This window comes from Thunnus maccoyii, chromosome 16 (genome assembly GCF_910596095.1).
Source record: "Thunnus maccoyii chromosome 16, fThuMac1.1, whole genome shotgun sequence".
In the NCBI taxonomy this organism is placed as follows: Eukaryota; Metazoa; Chordata; class Actinopteri; order Scombriformes; family Scombridae; genus Thunnus; species Thunnus maccoyii.
In genome coordinates, this window is record NC_056548.1 from 21,205,928 (window position 1) to 21,221,544 (window position 15,617).

The 15,617-nt window shown below is 41.7% G+C and overlaps 1 protein-coding gene across 4 annotated transcripts in view; it reads left to right on the top strand.

The window, feature by feature from the left end:
- ldlrap1b (low density lipoprotein receptor adaptor protein 1b) overlaps positions 1–15,617 on the top strand; it is a 32,747-nt gene that overhangs the window by 1,946 nt on the left and 15,184 nt on the right. The gene's annotated exons all lie outside the window — the stretch shown is intronic.

Sequence of the window (15,617 nt, forward strand, 5' to 3'; positions counted from 1 at the left end):
AACTTGTTTTTATCTTGTAGTGTCAGTTAGTTTCTGCTCTTTTCGCATGAGGTGCATGCATTGTAATTTTAGACAGCAGAATAAAAATTGTGGGAATTCTTTGATAATGTGCCTTCATACTTGGGTTGTTTAACAAATGCGCTATTTTTAGTCTTAGACAGATCCATAATTTGAGGCAAAGTTTTGCCACATGTCTCAAGTATAATTGTCTCTCCCTCCTGCGTGCGTGCGTGTGTGTGTGTGTGTGTGTAGGCTCGGCCTTGTCAAAGCAGCATATTCACATCTTTGGCATCTATCAGCACTGCATTCCTTTCACCCCACTGTCAGTTTTACATCACAACAGCTTCCAGTATTGTTTTCACCGAACTGCCCGGTGTCCTGTTGATGATCACTGCACACCAAAATAAAAGGCAACACAAATGTCTGTATGCCCTGCTTTTGCGGTTATGTGTCTCTGCACAGGCAAGAATGTGTCGGCTATGTCATTTCCTGCATGGTTTTAAACGGCTCAGTTGCTTTTTCGGCAGTCTGCTGAGCTGACAAAACCTTTTCACTGCACTGCCCTCTCATTACATCCAAATAGTTCCCATTTTTCAGAGGGGGGTAAATGGTATGCAACATCAACCATCTTTTTAGGTCATAAAGGCCCTGCTTTTCTGTCTTTGCCAATCTGAAAAGTGTGGGAGGCAGAAAATCCCTATCTGCATTGAAGAGAGACAGCTCCCTCCTACGTTCACGGTCAAGGAGCTGTCTTCTGTGCGGTTGTCAATATTGAAACGGCTAGATATCAGGATATCTGCTCAGCCGACACATGCAGGTGGGTAAAGGGAAGTGAGTCTGACCTTAAACACCTAAATGTGTTGTTGACACTTTCCCCTGAGGTGGTACCGGTGGGTGTAGCTGTCAACTAATTTGCATTTTGTGCATTAGCCTACTTAGATAGTGTCACTGCAGTGATAGAAGTTGAGGCTGGTTTTAAATAAAACATCTGTAGTTTCAACTTAAATGTCATAATGATTAATGGCAGACACAGTAGGCACTTCACTTTACAAGCAGGCAGCTGTTGGTCTGTATCCTCTCCGTGGCCTGCACTGGCCAACCCCCCCCCCTCCTGCACCTATGGCCCTGCTCTGACCAGTCAGTGGTATGTCCCCTACACAAAGTCATCCAAAGGCTGGTCAGGTTGTAATGGAGATTGCTTCTTGCAGGATTCCTTTATGGTGTTGTAAAGCTCTTATTGATTTATAGCCCTGTTGGGTCCTCTGTATCTCTAAAGCCGAGCTCAGACTACAGAAGTTTTAGGCCGATTTATCCTCAATTCACCCCTCCTGACATTCGGAGGAGAAATCTGGTCTGGGACCTTGGTCGGTACCGATTTTCGGCTTATTATCTGGTAATGTGAGGAATTTACAGATCCAATCTTAAACCTCCAGAACTGCTCACAGACTCATCGGAGCCACCCTGATAGTTTCAAACATGTTTGATGTTTAGGATTTTCAAATCTGGATGATTACGTCACTACTTTCCAAGCGGGACCACAATAGCAAATGAGAGAGACGTGTTCAAAAGGAGATGGAAGTGAATGAGAGGACTTTTGAAATGGCGACCACAAAGAAACAACAACAAGCTGTTGTACGGGTGTGTTGGACAGCTGAGATGGAGGAAAAGCTTGTCTATGTGGCAAGAATAAAACACGACTGCCCGTATAATGTGCCTTTTAAGACATATCATAACCGTACCGGGCAAAGAGAAGCTTAACTAAAGCAAGTTTTACACCATGTCAGTCGCGATTTTGTTTACATCTACTTCCCCATGAGATCACATATGGTGGTGCATTGCTCTCTCTGGTGTGATAATCTTAATAATATCCTGTAGTGTGTAATGCGCCATTATTTTCAGATCTTGTAGTGTGTGCGTATTTCAGATTAGAGAGAAGAACATCTGAAGTTTCTCCTTATGTGCGTGATGCATAAGCTGCTTCTGTGTGTGTATGTGTAGTCAGTGCATGCAGTCACGTGTGAGTGAGTGTGTGTGTGTGGATCAGCTTGCACAATCATGCTTTGTCACTGTTTCTCCAAGAGGACTGTTTTTCATCCTGCGGGGAAATAGATGTTTGACTTTCTCTTGCTTTAGCTGACACAGCAGGAAAAAAATATGATACTTTAAACATCACAATTATTATCATTACAGCAGTAACTGCATAGGCAAAAACGAGCACTAGATTGCAGAATTTGTGAAGAAAAAGCCGATCTATTTCCATCCGTCATATTGACCGCGCTATATTGCATCCAGTCGACTATGATTAGAAATGTACATCTGCTCTCATGCGTGTCTGTCGGCGCAGGATCTTGCCGTTATTATTTCAGAGTAAACATCATTTCCTTTTCCATGTAAACTGCAAAATTATCCCTATAAGATATTCAAATTAAAAAAACACATTTAATGGCAGAAACAAAATTATAAACACACTACTTGTAGAAAAAATTGCCCTCATATCGGTTTGTTACATGACAGTTTTCTTATGGAAGGAAATGAGTCTTTTCTTCGCCCCAGTTTTTAAAGTAGCGGCTTCTTTGAAAGACTAGGCCGTTCTGTTTAAGCCAGTGGGGAAGTCTGGGTCAGAGGCACTGTGGTTAACCAGTTCGCCTTCCTGGTAAGAAATAATTAATGTAATCTCCTTCGCCCATATGTCTAGACATATGGTCAATGTTTTAGTTCACAGTCCTTAAGCCTCATTGTCATGTCTTGGTGAAGTGACGACTGAGACCTTTTATAGCAAGGGGGGAAAGCCTACAAATCCCAATTAAGTATATTTAGACAGCTATCTCAGCTTGGAAACAGTTACGTTGTTTGGTCGTTCTCTACTCTTCAGCAATTACAACTCCTTTCCTTTTAATCTGCTTTGAGCAAGTGAGGTAATGATTTGACAGGTACAACTGTGGGAATGCCAAGAACATTGTCTAAAGACTTTATTGGGCACCCACAGCAGCAAAAGAAGGTTCCAAGTTGTCAGTCAAGCTGTGGGGGTTGAGGAATGTCTTTGGGGTGTTTTGGCCAGTACTGATAAGCAACCTGTCCTTCCCCTCGCTCCACTTTAGTGAGCGTGTAATTCAAGTAAGACTTGCTCTTTTTTTTTTTTTAGTGCCCACTCTAAAACGTTCCTCCTAAGAGCTTCACATGCTTTTGACTCAAAAACACATAATTGCATGGTGGCTGTGTGAAAGAAGATGCAACAAAAAACCTATTTTTTTCTTAAGTTTTTTTTACAAATCCCCATAGCTATTGCTTGGAAAAATCACTGTTTTGCTCTGTCAGTCACACAACACACCCTTTATCCTAAACTCACCTCGCATATGAAGTCTCTAGGAATGCAAGCCAGATGATTTTTCTTAATGGAAGATTCCTCTACATCTCATTGACCTGTCCCTCTCTCCTCCTGTTATTTCCTGCCAATGCCGTTATAATTACAGGTTGAAACATGTCTGCCAAGAAGCACATAAACATATTTGAGTGTTGATGCAGAGAAGGGCTTTCTGGATATCCACAGTTTGCAGAGACGTGCAAAGGAGGTGATATGCACAACTCCAAAACTGCATGAGTAAATCAGTGATCCCGTGTGTCAAACACCAACCGGTTGAACAAGAGGAATATTAATCAGCCCTCAGGGTAGTATGTAACCAAAACAAAGAATCAGTCAAAGCAAACAACTGATTTATTTCTTTTTGCACTGGTTTGGTACAGCGGTCTTAACAGGTCATCTTGGTTTCTATATAAGGAGACCTGACCCAGGACCGGAGTTATGTCGTGTCCAAATTTATATTAAGTCTAATTGGATCCAGGTAGGTTCCTGTTCTGTTGTCGTAGGTCTCAGGTCAGCGTGTCCGTCAACATGTCGAGTACCCAGGTGGATCCAGGCAGACTCGCTACCAGCTATGATCAGGTGGTGCGTCATCATCATTCCAGAGGAAAAATGCTTTTAGGCTTTTTGACTGCTGTTAGTTAATTGGTGGCACATCATGCTTTTACCAGTTTTTGTGTTCTCCCTCTATTTAGGAGTGTTCAAGTCAGCAAAGTTCTGGATCAAGTCTAATTATCCTTGCATTTCAGACCTGTTCTGTCTGTCCTCTGGTTCCTTTCCAATGTGGTCTCTTCCTTTGTGAAAATGAATCTATGCATGTCAGGTTTGGGTAGATTTTCTACAGATTTAGACTTGTGAAGGCCCCTAGTTTAGGGCGCACTGCTCCCCAATGTTTTGTTTTTGAATTATGCACATGTTCATAGACTTGAAGATGCACCCAGCCCTCTGCATAAAAACGCATCCTTATTTGTCTGTTTTATCTGAGCTGCAGTAGATACAAGCTTCTCCTCTTTAGCATGGCTGTACTCAGAGTGCTCTAAGGATCAGTTTCATAACCCCGATTCTTGTTGTGAGTACATTCTGGCCTCAGCTGGTCATCAGCTGTAATCCCTGACTGGCATGATCACTCATTTCTCTTCGCTCTCCTCACTTTCCTTCTTTGAGTGGATTTAGCCAATGCTGAAAGACACGTGTCTCAGTGTTAGGATGGCTATAAGACTCTTATCCTCTGCAAATCCTTTCCTTTATCCAACTGGAATTGTTTTGAATGGTCATCAAATTAAAAACGGACTGCATCACAGTCATGCAACACTTCCCCTGTATCTTTGGGAATGCTCCACCACGGATATGTAAGAATATTTTAAGCCTGCTGGATAAGCCTGCTAAGATGAAACTAAAGGAGCATCCTGGTTCCCGAGGACAAAGAAAAGAGGACAGAGGCTGTAAGGGCATAACAGATCCCCACTGACTGTTCATCTTACTTACTTTGTATCGATTGTTCCTTTTAGTGAACTGGCCTGTCTTCTGCGGTCATTTGTACCTAATGCTGTTATTTGTGTATGTCACACAGAGAGACTTTGACCCGGGTCTCAGATAATATGTTAAACATTTCCTGTAATCTGCTCCACAGAAGCTGAAGTTAGGAGTAGGAACAATAGTACTAGATTAGTCTTTGTACGAGGCAGGGACAGTGACAGTCGCCCCATGTGTAGTAACACACTTTCCTTCCTTAACAATGCTTTTTCTCAGCCTTCTCACATAATGTCTGTCCTTTGTTAGGCTTCGGAGATGTTGGTGCTCATCTCTGACCTGCACTGGAACGAACAGCCTCAACAGGATATATAAGGTTACTAATTACATGGCTAAATGAGACTTAACCTCAAAAGACAGTCTGCAGTAGAGATGTAGCACTTAAGTTTTTTCTGCGGCGTAGTTAGAGGTTGTCCAAGGCTCTCTCTCAACAAGCTCTGTGCTCTGTGTATCCCTCCAGGCATCTTTCTTCATCTGAGTCAGCAGTTTCTAAATTAGCCCAAAGTGTCCTGATTGGAATCTAATAATGCTGGAATAGGTCTTTTTTTTTTTCTTTTTTTTTTTTTTTTTTGCATGTCTTGTTGTTGTGAGATAAGAGGAGGTCATCTCGCCACAGGCGGAGGTCGACTCTGGCTTTAAATAGCTGAAGATTCACAAGCAAATGTTACTTTGGTAATTGCTTGCAGTTGGAGCTAAAGCTAAGTCATAGTAGTTGCCTACTGTTGATCTTTTAGACACTTGTTTGTGATTGGTCTTAGCAGACTATGACTTGCACATGTACACACAAACACATCTGAGCTGACCACGTGAAAGTCAGCCAGTTTTTCCTCAATATCCCGGGCAGACGCACATCTCCAACCAAAGCAAGAACTCAGTGGCTGTTACTCGCCAGATTTCTGCACTTGCTTCGCAGTGTGGCAGCAAATGTGTTTTAGAGCAACAGAAGCCCCAGTGGAGATGTATTCATTTCCCCATCTTGTTCAGGAGAAGGCACGCAGGTGGGCAGGAGTGCGTCCAGCCAGTCCGAAAACAATGAGTCATTCACAGTTTGGGATCCAGAGGGGCTCAGATGAATGCGCCAGGATTCTCTCCTCTCACTCATTCACCAAAGCCAGTGCGACACCACATGCGGAGAGCTCTCAGTGCTCAGAGGCTCCTTTCAAATCTCAACAAAAGGGAAACTGTTGATATAGCAGGCTCGACTCGTGGAGCCTGCTGTGGAGTGCTGGGACTTTGACGATTGACCTGAGTCTTTATTTATTGTTTGTATAGCCCCTTTATCACTACAAGGTAGCACCTCAAACGACTCTTCTCGCCTTTTTTTTTGGTTTTCCATCGGGCTGAAGTTGTGGATAGTACCTGGTACCTGGTACTTTTTTTGGTATCATCTCTGTCGAGGTTCCAAGCGAGCTGAGCCGATATTAAAAGGTGACATGAAACACCGCAGACCACTGATTGATCAGTCATCTCTGTCATTCACTGATCTCTCTCTCTCTCTCTACCGCTGCTCCCTCTCCTCACTCCATCACTGCCGTGCCGTCTCTCTCTCTCTCTCTCTCCGCTTGCTTTCGCTCCTCAGCTAAAAAAAATTCACACATGCAGAGGAGGAAAATGAAACTAAGAGCGTCTATCTCCACAGTAAATGATCTGCTGAGTGTTTGATGGTTATTTATTTGTGCTTTGGAACGTAACTGCCTTGAAACAATCAGGAAATAACGTTTTATTTCTCTCATTCACAGGCTGTCTCTCCACCATCGCTCTCTCTCTCACTCTCTCTCTCTCGCTCGCTCGTGCTCTCAGGTCACTCGCACTCTCTTTTTCTCTCATCTTTTTTTAAAATGAGTCGGGAAGCCGACAACAAAGTCTAACTTTTAACGTTATCAAACGAAGAGAAATGTCCTCATCTCATCCTAAACTGGTCCTAAATCGATACTAGAGTACTTGTTTTATGATTGAAGAGGTACACAAGTTTAAGTAGCTGCGCTGTGTGTGTTTGATCAATCAGCGATGGTCATACCCCGACCCACACTGAGGGGGTGCTGCAACGGAAAACGAAATCTGAAAAAGTAAAGCGAGTCGAGCTGGTACCATGTAGTGGACAAACGGCATATGTTTAAACCAGGCTGGAGCCATTTCTTTTCTGCTAGTCCCCCTCCCATCCACCCCTAGAATCCCCAAATAATAATTCACGACAGACTCGGTTGAATATCTAACTGCTCCAACTGATTTCAACACTGCAGCGCCTCACTCATGTACTCACAGCTTTACTAACTTGATCCGGTGTCACTTGTAGTATAATGTCAGTAACAAGGATGTGAAAAGATTTTCCCAGATGCTGCTAGAACATGAACTCATATTGTCTGACATAATGGCACTAAGTCCGACTCAGTCACGCCAAAGTCATGTCATCTGGTCAGCTTTGTGATTGACGAATCGGTTTTGCGTTGAGAACTGTGACGACGGAGAGGAAGAGTGGACATTTTCATCTTCAATTCATCCTTGTCTGCTGGAGAGTTATATATATGTATTCAGGGAAACATTTTCATCCATTTTCCAGCAGAGAAACACTATTAACGTTAGCTGGAAGCAAGCTAGATCACAGTGATGAAATGAAAAGTTGTCAGGACGGCACTGTGATTTGTGTTTTTATGCCTGTATTGCTGCATGCATCTCTCTCCCTCTCTGCTACCCCCAGAGTATTAACTTCATTATTTAGCAGGCATTCACAGCATAGCGGAGCACTCCTGCTGTTTCCACGGTGATTAAACTGTTGCACCCCCCCCCCCCCCCCCCCCCCCAATTGTCCATTACATTTGTTGTATGAAGGGTTTTGCGTTTGTGAATTTATGGTGGGAAATTTTGACTCACTGCTTTCGTTTACATTACCTCACTTCCTATTTCCCTTTTATCTGCTTGTTCTTCATTTATGAACGTCTCGATGCCTCTGCCTGTCTTTTCTCCCTCCCCCTCCATCCGTCTGTCCGTTGTCTTCCCTTCTTAAGGCCAGGAAGAGCAGATCATCTCTCCTCATTATTGTCACTGTCACTGGCTGTTAACAGGGATCGTGATAGCGATCCTCTCTGACCCTCCCGTGTCCAAATCGCCAGCTTCATTTTCTGTGTGCTCGCTTTGACCAAAATACCCGCCACCGCCACATCCACCACCCTTCTCATGCTCTAGTGCTGCACAGGCTCAGCCCTCAAATCCCTTTGATTATAATTCCTGAGTAGTGGTTGACCAATATGGGTTTTCCATGGCCGATATTCAGAGAGCAGGGTGGCCAATATATAATGCCGATATCATGTTTTTTTTGTTTTGTTTTGTTTGTTGTTGTTTTTGCACCTGATAAAATACAACAATTTAATAATAATAACAAATGAGACACAAAATTGCTGAACTTAAATGAACATTTATTTAACACTAATGTTATTGTCTGCATTGTCTCTGTTTGCTTAAGTATATCTGTGCAGTGCACTTATTTTAAATTGAAAAAATGATCAAATAAATAAATGTCCACAGGTAGTCAAAAAACTAAAGATTGTAAAAAAAAACAAAAAAACAACAACTTATGAATGAAAAATAAAGTTTTAGTGCACTTAACAACAGCATTTATAAGCAGATAGTAGCATCTACTTGTTTCTGAGAGAGAATGAAAACTTGTAAAGTTAAACAAATAAAAAATAAATAAACAATGTTAGTGCACACAGTAGCATCTCTTTGTTTGTGGTCCCTAACCCTAACCAAGCGGCAACCTCAAGGGCTGTAAAATGAAGCCAATGCAGAAGTGCCAAAAACTGCACTTCCTCAAATGGTAACTTGAGGCTGGCTCCAAAAGCAAGTCAATCCCTCTAGACCCCCCATTTTTTTATAACTCACCTGTTTAAATTTTATTAAACCGTAAAGTTATGCATAATGAAGGACATGGCTGCTTTGAGTGACAGGTCCGCCAGCCGCTAGGTGGCTTGTTTCAGCCATTCGGCCGGCCTCTTTGCCTATTTGTGATTGGCTGGGAGTTACATGGCGTCACGCACTGCCAAAATGGCGACAGCCGGAGCGGCTCACTGTGAGCTTCAAAACCGCTCTTCAGAAACCGACAGGTGACGTCACGGTAACTACGTCCATATTTTTATACAGTCTATGACCCTAACTCAACCAAGATGGCGGCGTGCTAGGTTGCTTCCGTTTCATGGGGCCTTTAAAGAAGAGTCTAAGACCATTCTAGTGCGTTTTCCTCCACCACGGTCTTGTGTAAGCACTAGAGGAGTTAGCTGACCACAGCTTGGCCTGACACTCAGAGCTCTCTGACAACAGAAAGACTGACTGGATTTCTGCCCCCATCCACTGAACCCCACAGCTCCAGTAATAACCTGCCTGAAATCTGAGAAATATTGGCCATTGTTGGTAGTACACAGTATAGTTTATAATAATTATGTTTGGGACTCCTACACTTTAATTATTTGCATATCTGAGAAAAATCAGGGGGAATACAACAGGAGTGATGTGGTGTACGCTAGTGGTGTAATGGAACGTAGTTGATCGTGATCCGTACCACAGTTTGGCAGGCATGTGAACTGTGGATTGATTGCAAAATTTAATGTCTCATTGGAGACAAAGTAAACAAACTGCTGTAGCCAGTCATGGACAGACAGCGTGTCGCTAACAGGGATTTTGAAGAGCAGGCATCTAACAGGTCCGAAGTGACATCTGCAGGTATGTTTACAAGCTGTTTAATGTGCTGCAACCAAGTTGAGCACTTTTCCCCCGGTGAATGTTTGTTTGGTGGCTCATTCAACAAGCTAAGCTGCAAGACAAGACGTGTGTTCATGTTTGTAAGTTATCATCAAGTTTTGATGATGTGGACACAGGCTGTTGTTTCATTCACTACCATGTTTTAAGGAGGGAGGTATCATGCCTCATATTGCACTTGAACAGTTGAGTATTGAATATATTATATATTTTAAGATTTTATTTAAACTTTGGACATCTTGAATGTTTTTTCTTTTTCCATTTTAAGCCCATGGGTAAAAGTTGCTTTAAGTGTTTTACAGAATAAATGCAAAGCAAAGTTATATTTGTTTTTTTTTTTTCTGCCGATCTGAAAAATGATCTGATCTGTGACTCAAAACCGTGATACGATCTGAACTGTGAGTTTTGTGATCCGTTGCACGCTTAGTGTACACCCAGTCTCGAATAATGCTCATAGTTTCTTTTTATTGATTTGTTTGTAATTTTCACACCACAGAAATCTGCTGAAACGCAGACCACAGGTTTTAATTTGAAATGTGTTTTAACACATTCTGACATTGTCATGCAGTCAAGAATACACTCAGTCACACTTCTTGTGCAGAAGTATATTGCTTTAGTGACCTGTTATCACACTCGTCTATGGTAGCATTCAATCCAGAAGTCAGATGTCCCTGTATTATTAAACCTTTGTCTCCTCAGTTGACAAAGGTTTAATAATACAGTGTGATATATAGATTTTTAATGTTTGTAGACTTGTACTAGTTCAGATGAGGTGAACTGCAGAGAGAGGAAGTATCTGCTTGTATTTTCTTTGTTCCCCTCCTGGCTGAGCCTCGCCAGTGGAGTGTTGAGACTTGTCTGAAGCAGGAGGAGACACAGGGCAGGAGACACAGGGGATGGAACTAAGTTTCCATCTGACTGGCAGAGTGGAGTTCACACTGGCTGTGTGATTACAGGCTGATTACGCTTCAGTGAGTGGATGCCAATGGGGTTTTGTTTTGTTGAGGGTTCTAAGTATGGCAAACTGCTACACTAACAGTTATCCCAGCACAAACTAAACATCAAATGTGTAATTATAGACAGTTATGTGTTGTAGTTGCACAATATCATTCCAAAACTAGACCAAAGGTAACCAGAACAGTTTTATTTTTCTGAAGCATATGAGAAAAATTAGTCCCTGAAATTCTTTCCTTGGACAGAGATATAATTACTCATGCTTAGAGTGGTTAGTGATATAAAACAATTTATAAGGACCAATAAAACAATGTTCAGTTAAGTTACCATTTCCTGTCTCTTGAGTTTTTCCTTGTGTGCTGAGATTTTGTGGAGCCTTTCCTTGTCTTAGAGAGCATGGGCAGGGTCAAGAATCCCATTGAGACCTTGTATGTGAAATTGGGCAGTACAAATAAACAGAGACCTTTTCTGGGTCAAAAATGTCTCATGATTTGAGCAACTGTAGACTTTAGGCCTTTCTCAATACAGAGTACACCAAGTTTCGACTTGTGTGTGTGCACTTGGGAGTTCAAACTTGGCAAGTTGAACTTGGGAGGGGAGGATGAACACTGAATTTACACTTGCACAACAGCATTATTGCTGCTTAGCTTAGCTTAGCTTAGCCTGGCTCCAGTCTTCACACTTCAACATAACTAAATAATCTCCAATAAAGTAAATAAAATAATTGCCCAATAAAAAATATGGACCTTAACTTGGCTTTTAGACAAACTAATTTGGCATCAAAAAATACTGATTTTGACTTTAAGACCGATGTTTGTCTTTTTTATTTTCAAGTAGTACTTATTTTTGTGAAATTGCTTACTTATAAAATACTTTTTATAGATGTATAAACTGGTAATTTCTCACTTGGAAAGAATATGAAAACTTAATATGGTGACAGAATAACAGCTGTGGGACAAAAATGATAACATTTGTGATTCTGGCTCAAATTCTCCACCATCAAACTGGTTGGCAAGAAATGCATGCTGGCATGTGTATTTTCCCCAAGTTCAGACTAGTCGGTTCCCAAAGCCTCTTAGACAACACGGGTGGAGAGAGAGCACCTCAGGTCATTTGGACAGCACTTTACTCGGTGGAACAATTCTTGGGCCGTGACTGATGAAGTTTCACAAGCCCATGAGAACAGAGAGTAGTACAGACAGGAATGATGATTGAGAAAGGCCTAGTGTGTCTCATGAGGTCATCATATTTAAATCCTCCAGCTGTGTGGATATTGTATATGTTCATGAATATTCATAAATGTCCAAGGTTGCCTAAGGAACTCAGATGTGAATTGTGTTTTAGGCTCAAGTCTTTTTGTTTGTACATTTTCATGCAAGAGCCTTGCAACAGAGCAAAGGGGATTCTCACTATTCTGTTTGAGCACGTTACTATAACTAATTCTTTATTTAGAAGACCCCCTTATCGAGTCTAATTTGGGAGTTAATCCAAGGTTGACAGATGCTGGGAGAGATCATTTCTAATTTTTCAAACCCCCCTCCCCTCTAATCATTTGGCAGTCAACCAGCTGATATTTGTTTTGCTTCTGTTCAGCGACTTTTCGCCTACAAAAGTTCCCTGGTCTGGCATGAGCCTCTCTGTTGTAGTATAGTTGATATTTACGTGATGGTTTATGTGTGTGTGTATGTAAGCTGGGCAGCTGTAAAAAGTTTTCCAGAGGATCAACGTTCAGGCACCTGGCCTTGCAAAGACTTGCAGATCAGGAGCCAGAACAAGGCCGAATGAACCCCTCTGGTTCATTATCCACACTATTCTTTGAAGATGATTGGCTAATTAAACACCCACACCTCTTTTTTTTTTTTTTTTTTGCTCACTGATGTTGGCAACAGCTGCAGCCCTCTACCTGCCCCCCCCCCCCCCCCCCCAGTCCTACCCCCTTGCACTCAGCAAACATCAGTGCTCCTTTGCGTGCTCTCTCTGGCTTATTTACAGGCAGTGCCACCCAGGCGAGCAGCGTTCACTGACCAGCCAGAGCTCCAGCGTAGCCAAGAAGCCTTTGAAGTTTGCTCTAATCAGCACCCCAGCTGCAGAGAGCTGCCATGGAGGGGTGCTGGTGGTGGGTGGGGGGGGGTTGGTTGTATGAATGCAAATGTGACCAGTATGAAAATGGATTATTACTCCATACAAAGCAGCACTCACTGGGTAAATACACCACTCTAAAAATGGGTTCGGCTCATGAATTGCTCATTTGAACTGTCAACATGTTTTTTTGTTTTTTGAAGAAAGGTGTTGTTTCGTTTCATCGCTCACTGAAACTACCACAGTGAGACCGAGTGTTTTTCTTCTTCTTCTTCTTTTTTGCGGCTTACTCTTCCTGAAATAGAATACTCATCTGTGCCTTCTGTTTTCACACTGGGCTAAATATTTCTCATCATCTGTGTAGTCCAGTCTTTCAGTAGCCTCCTTAGTATTTCTTGCGACGGGGGATTCCTAATACTCTGCAGTCAGGGTGAACTGCTGCTCATCCCTAGAGACCTCCTGCGAGCAAGCATTAGTATGGGCAGTCGAAGCACAGGGGCTAACTCCTGATATCTTTGCTGGACCAACACAAGCCGGCTGGTGCTGCTGCGTGTGTTATGTGAATGACATCTCTCCTAAGCCTTGAATCACTCAGAGCATCTTCAAAGCACATCTGACAGATTGTTGAAATTCAGTGGAGCAGACCTGTCAGCAGCATTGCCTTTTTGTAAACACCGAAAATCTCTGGACTTGAGCGTTCACTGTTGCTTTTGTGAAGACAAGCACGAACTGAAGGTTAGAAATGTCATAGTAGCTGAGGTTAAGCCTGCAATACTCCCCATCATGTTTGTGTAACTGTCTGCAAATGTTCTAAGTGGCTACACCTCATAATGGACATTTATAGTCCACTAGGACCACTTGGTAACTTGATTTAGGTCACGAATAGCATGTGGTGATTCCTCGCCACAGATTATATTACAGTATGGGTGCTACTTATCCAGGCACTAATGTAACTACAGGATCAGCAGAGGAGGACAGCTTGATCTGTTCCCCACACTTAGGAGCTTGAAGACCTTGACCTTAGAGTGGGTGTTCACTGTCAGCCTCACCCATTACTTAAGTATGGGTTTGGTTAGAGCTGCATTTTTAGACCATTAAAACCATTCCCCACAACCACTCAGGCTTGACATGGTTTGGCTGGAGAAGAAATGAACGTTATAGTTATGAGTCTGCTGCTGTCCCCAAATGGTTTATGTTTCCTAAATGATTAGGTTCTTAAGCCAAATGATAGTGTTCACAAAGAATAAATGCATTCAAAAAGCTTTAGAACTCCTTCGCTTACTTGGCTGAGTAATGGCTATTTTTTCAGGTTAACTGTATTGTGCAGCTGTCAATCACAACAATTCACAATATGTCATTGTATCTTTGACGTCCAGAAAAAGCAAATATAATTTGAAATGCCAATCAATAATATTTCACAGTTGACATGAGGAAGCAAGTAGCACATTTTTACTGCACTGAGGATGAGGTTGTCAATGAAAAAATGTATATAAGAAATTTTATTATAAAAATAAAGAGAATAAACTTAATAAAAATAAACTTAAACCTTTTTTGGAGTGCCAGCATAGAAAAACCATTATCGATTAATCAGCAGATTATTTTCTCTCTCTATTGTTTGATCAATAATATATCAGAAATTAGACAAAAATATCCATCACACTTTCCCAGAGTCCAAGTTTACAGAATTTAAATGTTTTGTTTTTACTGATTAATGGTCAAAACCCCCCAGATACTCAATGTACTATCATATAAGATCAGCAAAACAAGTAAACATTCACATTTGAGAAACGGGAACCAGTGATATTTGGGCATTTTTACCTCTTTAAAAAAACAACAACAACAATAAAGCAACTAACAAAATGGTGGCTGATGAGTTTTCCCATGAGTATTGGAAAGCACTCTTCTTACCGTTCATAATTGGCTGCACATCTTCTTGCACAAAAACACTTCTGTTTAGATCACTCTGAAGGTACTGGGTGCCATGAAGACCACCCAAGAGGGAAGGGGTTTTATTGATGGCTATGTCTTCTGATGGGCCTTTTTAGGAGACAAATGGATCCCTCTGACCCCCGCTAGCTCTCTCACCACATAGTTGCAAGTCCATAAAGCTTTTATGGGCTTCAAGATTACTGATATTGTCAACTTCCTCTCTGAGATTTTGTTCCTGCTTTGGCTTTATTGAAAAAAAGAATTGTACAGCTGGTTATTTAAGTTTGGTCAGTGTGATCTGAAATGTTGCTGAGTGTAAAATAACTAGTATTGACTGTCATTGCAGTGTAATTCATTTGCATGTGTCACCATGAAACAGGAAGTTGTGGTGACTAGAATGTACAGTGCCCAATCTGCCCCAAATTTCTCATGCTTGATAAGAGTCCAGGCCTGAACACATCTGCATGTCAATATTGAGTCATAGTCATAACACCACTTGCGGACAACCAGAAGTAAGCTTATGTGACATTAATATTATTATATATATATATATGTTATATATTATTGAGAAGCCCGTCGATTCACACAAGTTGTTCTTTTCTCTGCTCTGCTGGTCTTTGCTGCTTCATCTCTGTGGTTTAGTCCCGTGAGCAGGCACCCCCGGCTATCTTCATAGTGATACAGTATGAAGCAGCTCACCCAGCTTCCCTCTGATAAAAGAAAACAAAACTGCAGGCTCAGTGTTAAATTCTCAAAACAAAGTTTACTATACTGTGTTCTGGATGTTACTGTCTCGTATGCTGGAGGAGATGAATTTTTATGAATGACTTTAGTAGGAGTACTGGACAGGATTGTAAATGAATCCTAGCAAGTAGTCACGGGGCCAGTTTTTAAACATTTTATTCTCTTAAATTTGGTTTTATGGCATTTATGCTTGATTAGTCTGTATACAACATAGAGTGATAGATGAGAGGAAATAAGGGTTTATAAGTGAATAAAATAGTACATGTTATGGGCACTA